The sequence below is a fragment of the Aptenodytes forsteri genome, unplaced genomic scaffold (assembly GCF_000699145.1).
Source record: "Aptenodytes forsteri isolate BGI_AS27 unplaced genomic scaffold, ASM69914v1 Scaffold91, whole genome shotgun sequence".
NCBI classification, from domain to species: Eukaryota; Metazoa; Chordata; class Aves; order Sphenisciformes; family Spheniscidae; genus Aptenodytes; species Aptenodytes forsteri.
The window spans coordinates 1,204,213-1,210,258 of record NW_008794115.1 but is presented as its reverse complement, the minus strand read 5'-3'; the positions used below and the strand labels follow the sequence as shown (position 1 = coordinate 1,210,258).

At 39.5% G+C, this 6,046-nt stretch overlaps 1 protein-coding gene across 2 annotated transcripts in view; it reads right to left on the bottom strand.

Moving 5' to 3' along the window:
* The window catches only part of RNF38 (ring finger protein 38), a 60,513-nt gene extending 55,085 nt beyond the window's left edge, over nucleotides 1–5,428 (bottom strand). For both annotated transcript variants that reach the window (XM_019471155.1, XM_009275884.1), the window contains exon 1: nucleotides 5,362–5,428. The gene's annotated coding sequence lies outside the window, so the exon portion shown is untranslated. The remainder of the gene's footprint in view (nucleotides 1–5,361) is intronic.
* Nucleotides 5,429–6,046: the final 618 nt, after the last annotated feature.

Sequence of the window (6,046 nt, the reverse complement as noted above, 5' to 3'; positions counted from 1 at the left end):
CCCACGCGCTCGCAGCGGCGGGGCGATCCGAACACCTTAGGCGCCTGCGCACTGGGGTGAAAGCCGCGCTCCCCTTTCCCCGTCAGCAGCCAGCACGGAGCCCCGTACGCAGGCGCACGACGGCGCGTCCCCTGCCCCCGTTTAGTTTCGGTTTATCGCTCCGCACCCCACCCCGCGCCCTCTGCCCGTGCAGCGGCGAGGCAGAAAGCACGGCGCAGCTTGGTGCTCTCCCCCGCCCCACAGCGGGGGGAGCGCCCGCGCCTTCGGGCCTCCAGGCGGATTTCCGCTCCGACGGCGCCTCCCCGCCGTGACGCTGCTCTCTCCCCACAGCTCGAAACGAAACGGAGCAAACGGTAGCAGGCAGCTGCCATGCAAGCCTTTGGGCGCGTGCGCGGCAGCACGGGACTGAGGCACCGGGCGGGAAACACCCGTGACAGAAGAGGGGGCGGGAACCAGGCCTGAGGGACGGGCTGTGCCTGCCCCCGGCGGACTACTTACCGGAACGGGGGACGCTGGGGACTCCGCACTCAAAAACGAAACGTCAGAAAAGCCATGAAGCCTCTCAACAGCGGCCACCTGCAATCTGCTCAGCTCATACTTACGGGCCCTGGATTTTCATCTGCTTTCCTGATATGCAGGAGCGGGTGAGACTGACTAGAAAAAGCCAACAAGACCCACAGGAGCAACGTCACCTGCTGATGAGTCACCAGAGAAACACGATCAGCCTTTTGCTATCAATGCCACAGGGAGACTATCTCTTGATGCAGAACTGCTCAGCAAATGGAACAAATGAGGTATCCGAGAACTGATCTACTCAAGCTATCTCCCTTAAATAAGATATCATCACCCTATTTTCACCTTTGCAACCTGCCTCCATTCTCTGTACTTCAGTCTAATTAAAGTTTCTCCAAACCCGATCCAAGAAAACAAAATAAACCATCTGCTGTAGTTATAAAGAATTAATGCTGTGAAGGAGACAATTCACCAGACACGAAAGTGGTTTAAAATCAGTAAATTATATCCTTGCAGCTGCCAGATGTGAAATGAAATGAAAAAGGCATGAAGCTAGTCAGTAAGAATAGGCAGAATTAACTGAAATTAAGGGCGGGGGCAGACGACACACACCAAGAGGAATCAAATAGTGCTGTCCTAATTGCAGGAAGAATTTTTTCTGGTTTTGAAATTGGAGGGGGCAAAAGAACTTCCTTCTAATATTACCAATTTTCTATGTAGTGTCCCCCACACATTCCCCACACGAGGTGCATATAGTCTTACTTTATAGATCACATATTAATAAATGTGATGGACCTTAAAATACCTTAATTCCTGAATCATTTTGAGTTCAGCTATGGATGAGTCTCTTAGGCTTATCCTACCTGATTCTGCACCATCCAAAGAGCAAAACGAAGAAGTGGATCATGTCTTTTAGGATTAGAACTTATAAAATACTTCCCCTCTTCTGAAAAACATCTTTTTAAAGAGCTGACAGCCCTTTGGATTACAGACTGAGGACTGGGTGCCCGTCAAGACAGACAAATGAGAGTAAGTTCAGGAACAAGAAATTACTAAATAAATGGAAGATATACTAACTATAACTGGGAAATTTAAATGTTAGAAATAGTGAATCAAATAATGTAGTTATGTATTTGGGTCATAAGTACCAAGCAAAGAGAAACTCCTTACATACTGTAAGAAAGCAAAGCTAATAGGAGTAATACTATAAGTGTAAAATAAAGTAAAATAAGTTAAAAAGGAGTAAAGCAAGGTAAGTATTTGGAAATAATAATAATTGCCAACCCCTTAGTGCTAGCGAAAAAATTCCACTGGATTGCTCCCATGGTGCTTTATTTTTTTCATTGCTACTGGGTGGTCAATTTGGTTTTTAACTGCATGAGAACTAATAGATAACTTGATGAGATCTCTGAAAAGACATGTCCCAAGAGTAGTTAAGAATTGCATCTTTGGAGTTTCTTCTCAAATTGAGCAAGCATCCTTTAATGGAAGTACACCACTGGTGAAACAACCACCCAAAGGACAAAAAATATTTTTAAAGCTAAATAAACTGAATATGATTGAAAGGCTCTGCAGGATAATATACTTGCATCTATCTCTGCTTAACACTAGTAGGAGACCACTGCTTGGGCATTAAAGCAAAGTAATATGCCAAGGAATAATAGTTCCTTGTTACAAATACCTTTCCTTAAATGCTGTACTCCATAAAGAAATTTATTCAGTTCTGTGTTATTTAATATTTTAAGAATGACAATTCCAGCTTTAAGTATTTCATTCATTTAAAAATCATAGGTATTAAACACATACAGCATGTTATACTTCAAAGAAAAATCAAAAAATTACAAACATGAATAAAGGGTCCCGACTCATGCACTGAAGCTTAAAAGCTCCCACCTCCAAAGCAACAATTATTTTAAGATGCATCTCAATTATAACCACTTTGCAACACAAAGTAAAATGGGAAATGTACTCTGTATCTATGCTATACTAGATCTTTTCGTAAGACAAGAGGCAAAGTACTGGTTTTGGTGCTATGAAATTAAACAGGTTCTTAGTACTACCAATAATGCTCGCAACAATGATACATCCTTCTTAATGCAGTGAGGCCACACATGAAAAATCTCAGACTTTGGTTTCCTGCTGATGTCACTGAACATGAATTCAAGATTCTCATGTGCCAAGTCAACAAAATCAAGTAATTGGGGTGGAAGCCTGGGAATTGTTTTCATTAAGATTGCAACATTCCTTTAGCATGTGTGGTGTAGAACTTTTCTCATGCTGTTATCCAGGAAATTAAGACTGAGCTTGTGGAGAACCTACTGTAAAATATATGCAGATTGTAAGTCAAATACTATCCTTCACATTTCTCCTGTAATGCAAAAACTGGTTACACATGGTCAGGCACAGAGCAGTAAATTATTTCACTGAAACAGGTATATTGACTAATCAAAGATATGTCAAACTATTCTGAAGGCATGCTTTTCATAAAGTTTCTAGAATGAATACAAAAAAGTCCAACAATTAATAAAAATTTTTAGATAAATCAATTAAATCCTATATTTTATCTTTGAATGATATTCCCACCAAAATGAACAGGTGCTGTCTCTTAGTAATGGCAGAACAAATCGGAACTCTCATTTTCTAAGTAATTCACAGTGGAAACTAATAACCAGTTCAAAAACTGACACAAAAATATAGGCATATGTGAAATACAAGCAAAGGGTGGTAGAGAACTGCAATTGTACCCTAGTACTATAACTAGCTGCTTTTAGAAAGCACTACTTACGATTAAAAAAAAAGTATATCCATATACACAAGCCCTTCAAAAAATTAAAAAACAGAACAGACATCCAGTCGACCTATACCCCCCAGTGACACTAATTGAGCATTAGTGTTCTATCTTCTCTATTAAAACAAGAGCACAGAGTTCAGTGGCACATCTGAGAAGAGCACAGATGCCTGTTCTGAAGATTTGTTCACTGTTTTTCCAAACAAGTGGTCATTTTAATCAAGGGATCAACTAGAATTTCCTGTAAAATGCAAGGCAAACAGCTTCATGTATTCTCACAGAAAAATCAAAGCTCCTACCAAATAAAACTGACATTTGAGGGAAAATATAACTTTGAAATACACCCAAAACACATTCTTTCTGCTTTTTGTACTAGTTCCACTTTAGTCAGCTTTTACAGTTGTGAGTTCTCATTTGGTGCAGAGTCAATACCAATGAGAAAGATTGTTTTCTTCCACCATCCCTAAATATGCAAAAAAGTAAAGTTGTAGCCCAGTTTCTCTATTAATATGGAGGCAGGTGGTGTGCCAGACAACTCAAAAGGCTATGCACTCTTCTGAAATTTAAACCAGGTAAGCAGCCACACCCCTTCGCACTCCCTCCCCCTAAACCTGTGAAGCACCTAACAAACAGAATTTCCAACAAGACTTATAATAGTTTTAATTACCCTGATATGAAATAAAACTAAGGGAAGACAATCAATCTAACACGCAGGTGATCTTCCAGATAATGACAGAAAAGGAAGAATGTTAAAAGGGAATGCCAGTGTTAAGTTGCTGCACTAGGATGGCTCTGAAAGGAAATTTTCCCCCACCTGCTCCTCACCCAAGAATCTTCCAGGAACAGAGTGCACAAGGACCAAAAAAACCCCCCCAAAAGCAGTTAATACTATTGAAAATAGTTAACCAGTTAATCAACTGGAAACTTAAAATAATTTTGCCGTGTTCTGGATAACATGTTTGACCAATATCTGTAGATTAAACCAGGCCCCAAATCTAGGATGGTACCTAAAAATAAAATTACATTTTAAAAAAAGAGGAGGGAAAAAAGAGTGAAAGGGAAAAAAAGAAAACGAGGCAGTAGAGCAGTAAAAGAAACTTGCACTGAAAACAAATCTAGCTCTGGGATAAGCTGGAGCAACTATAAAATTAACTTACTCCAGAATTTCAAAACACAAGGATTTGTGCACTTACCAAGGCACTGCCATGCAGGTTGCGTTCCACTTCCCAAAAAAGATAATTTAAAATTTGACTAATAAATGCCCTTTTCCAAGCATATCAAGCCAAAAAGTTGGTTTACTATGAAGTGTCACACTTGCAAACAATATAATACATGTTGAACTAATGTTAATCAATTGGCATTATTTAAGGATAGTAAAGCTTAAGGTAAAACCATCAACAATAACAGGAACATGAAAACAAGTCTCACAAGCAGTTCAATGTCAAAACTTTTCCTTTCTGTATGCCACACTTAACACTACTGATCCAAGTATCACTGAATATTTAACATCCAGCACTCTACTGACTCAAAGTAAGCTAATCTGAGAATGTGTCAAAAAAAGGTTAGGAAAACGCTTGCACACTACTAAACAGGTCGGTATTTTAAGGCTGCAGCACTGAACAGAAGCTTCCTATCTGTAAAACCTTAAGTTCCCAACTCCAAAACAGGAAAATAGAGCTACTGCAAAAAGGCTCTGAACACTTAGCTAGGCTCTAACATCTGAAGTCAGAAGCAACAAGACATCCTACCTTACTGAAAAATTAGCAAAAACATTGCTGTTCTTTATTAACTGAGGGTGTCAATATGGCAAATCACAAATGTTTAGAAGAGCAAAGGAATGCAAGCAAAAATAAAAATACAGTATTAAAGACAAATCTCTCCTTAACTGACTAAAAGATTGTCTTAAGTAAAATATATTTCTTAATATGCCAGAGACAGTTCAAAGAGTAACTCTGAAAATTGACGGCTCTACCTTCAAAACAATCTTTGTAGTAAAAGCAATACATAAAAAACCCCAATGCATGTGAACCTTGTGAAGGAAACATTTATGTAAGCCTCACCTTGTCACTGTCATCATTACAAATGTGATCTTGATGGATTGAGTGGCATTGAAAGGATGTGCCAATGCTACCTACAAAAGAAGGTGGGGGGGGGGTGAAGAGAAAAAATCATTAAAATGATAACCCAATTCCTGTGAACACTAAAAATAAAGGCAAATTTAGCAAACATTCTTTTTTCCCCACACAGAAGAGAGATTTAGTTGCCAAACAGCTATGTCTGACAAGTCATGCGTTTAATTCTGATAACACAATAAGCATCAGAGAGACATTTTGCATAGTGTGCCAACAGTGTCTTCACATATATTTTTTCTAAACATTTAAACAGAATAAAATCAGAACTAGTTCATCAATGCAAACCAAACACATGCAGTGAAGTACATACACACACATAAATAAGGAGAAGCTACACACTTCATGTTTAGGCAGTGTAGTCCATATTCTTCACTACAGAAAATTTTCAGCACCCTGAGGAGCCACAAAACAGCAGTCTCTTTCCAGTGATATGTTAAGAATAAGAGTGGGTGGAAAGATTCAAGGTCAAAGCAGAGAAGTTTTAATGATACCTATTTTTTTTGTAGTGGAATTTCTGCCTGCTTAAGGTCTTTCCACAGGTTTCTTTATGCCTAGGAAAAAAGGGACAGCACACCTCTGCAAAGGCTTACCCCTGTCCTGTGACTTCTGTCAA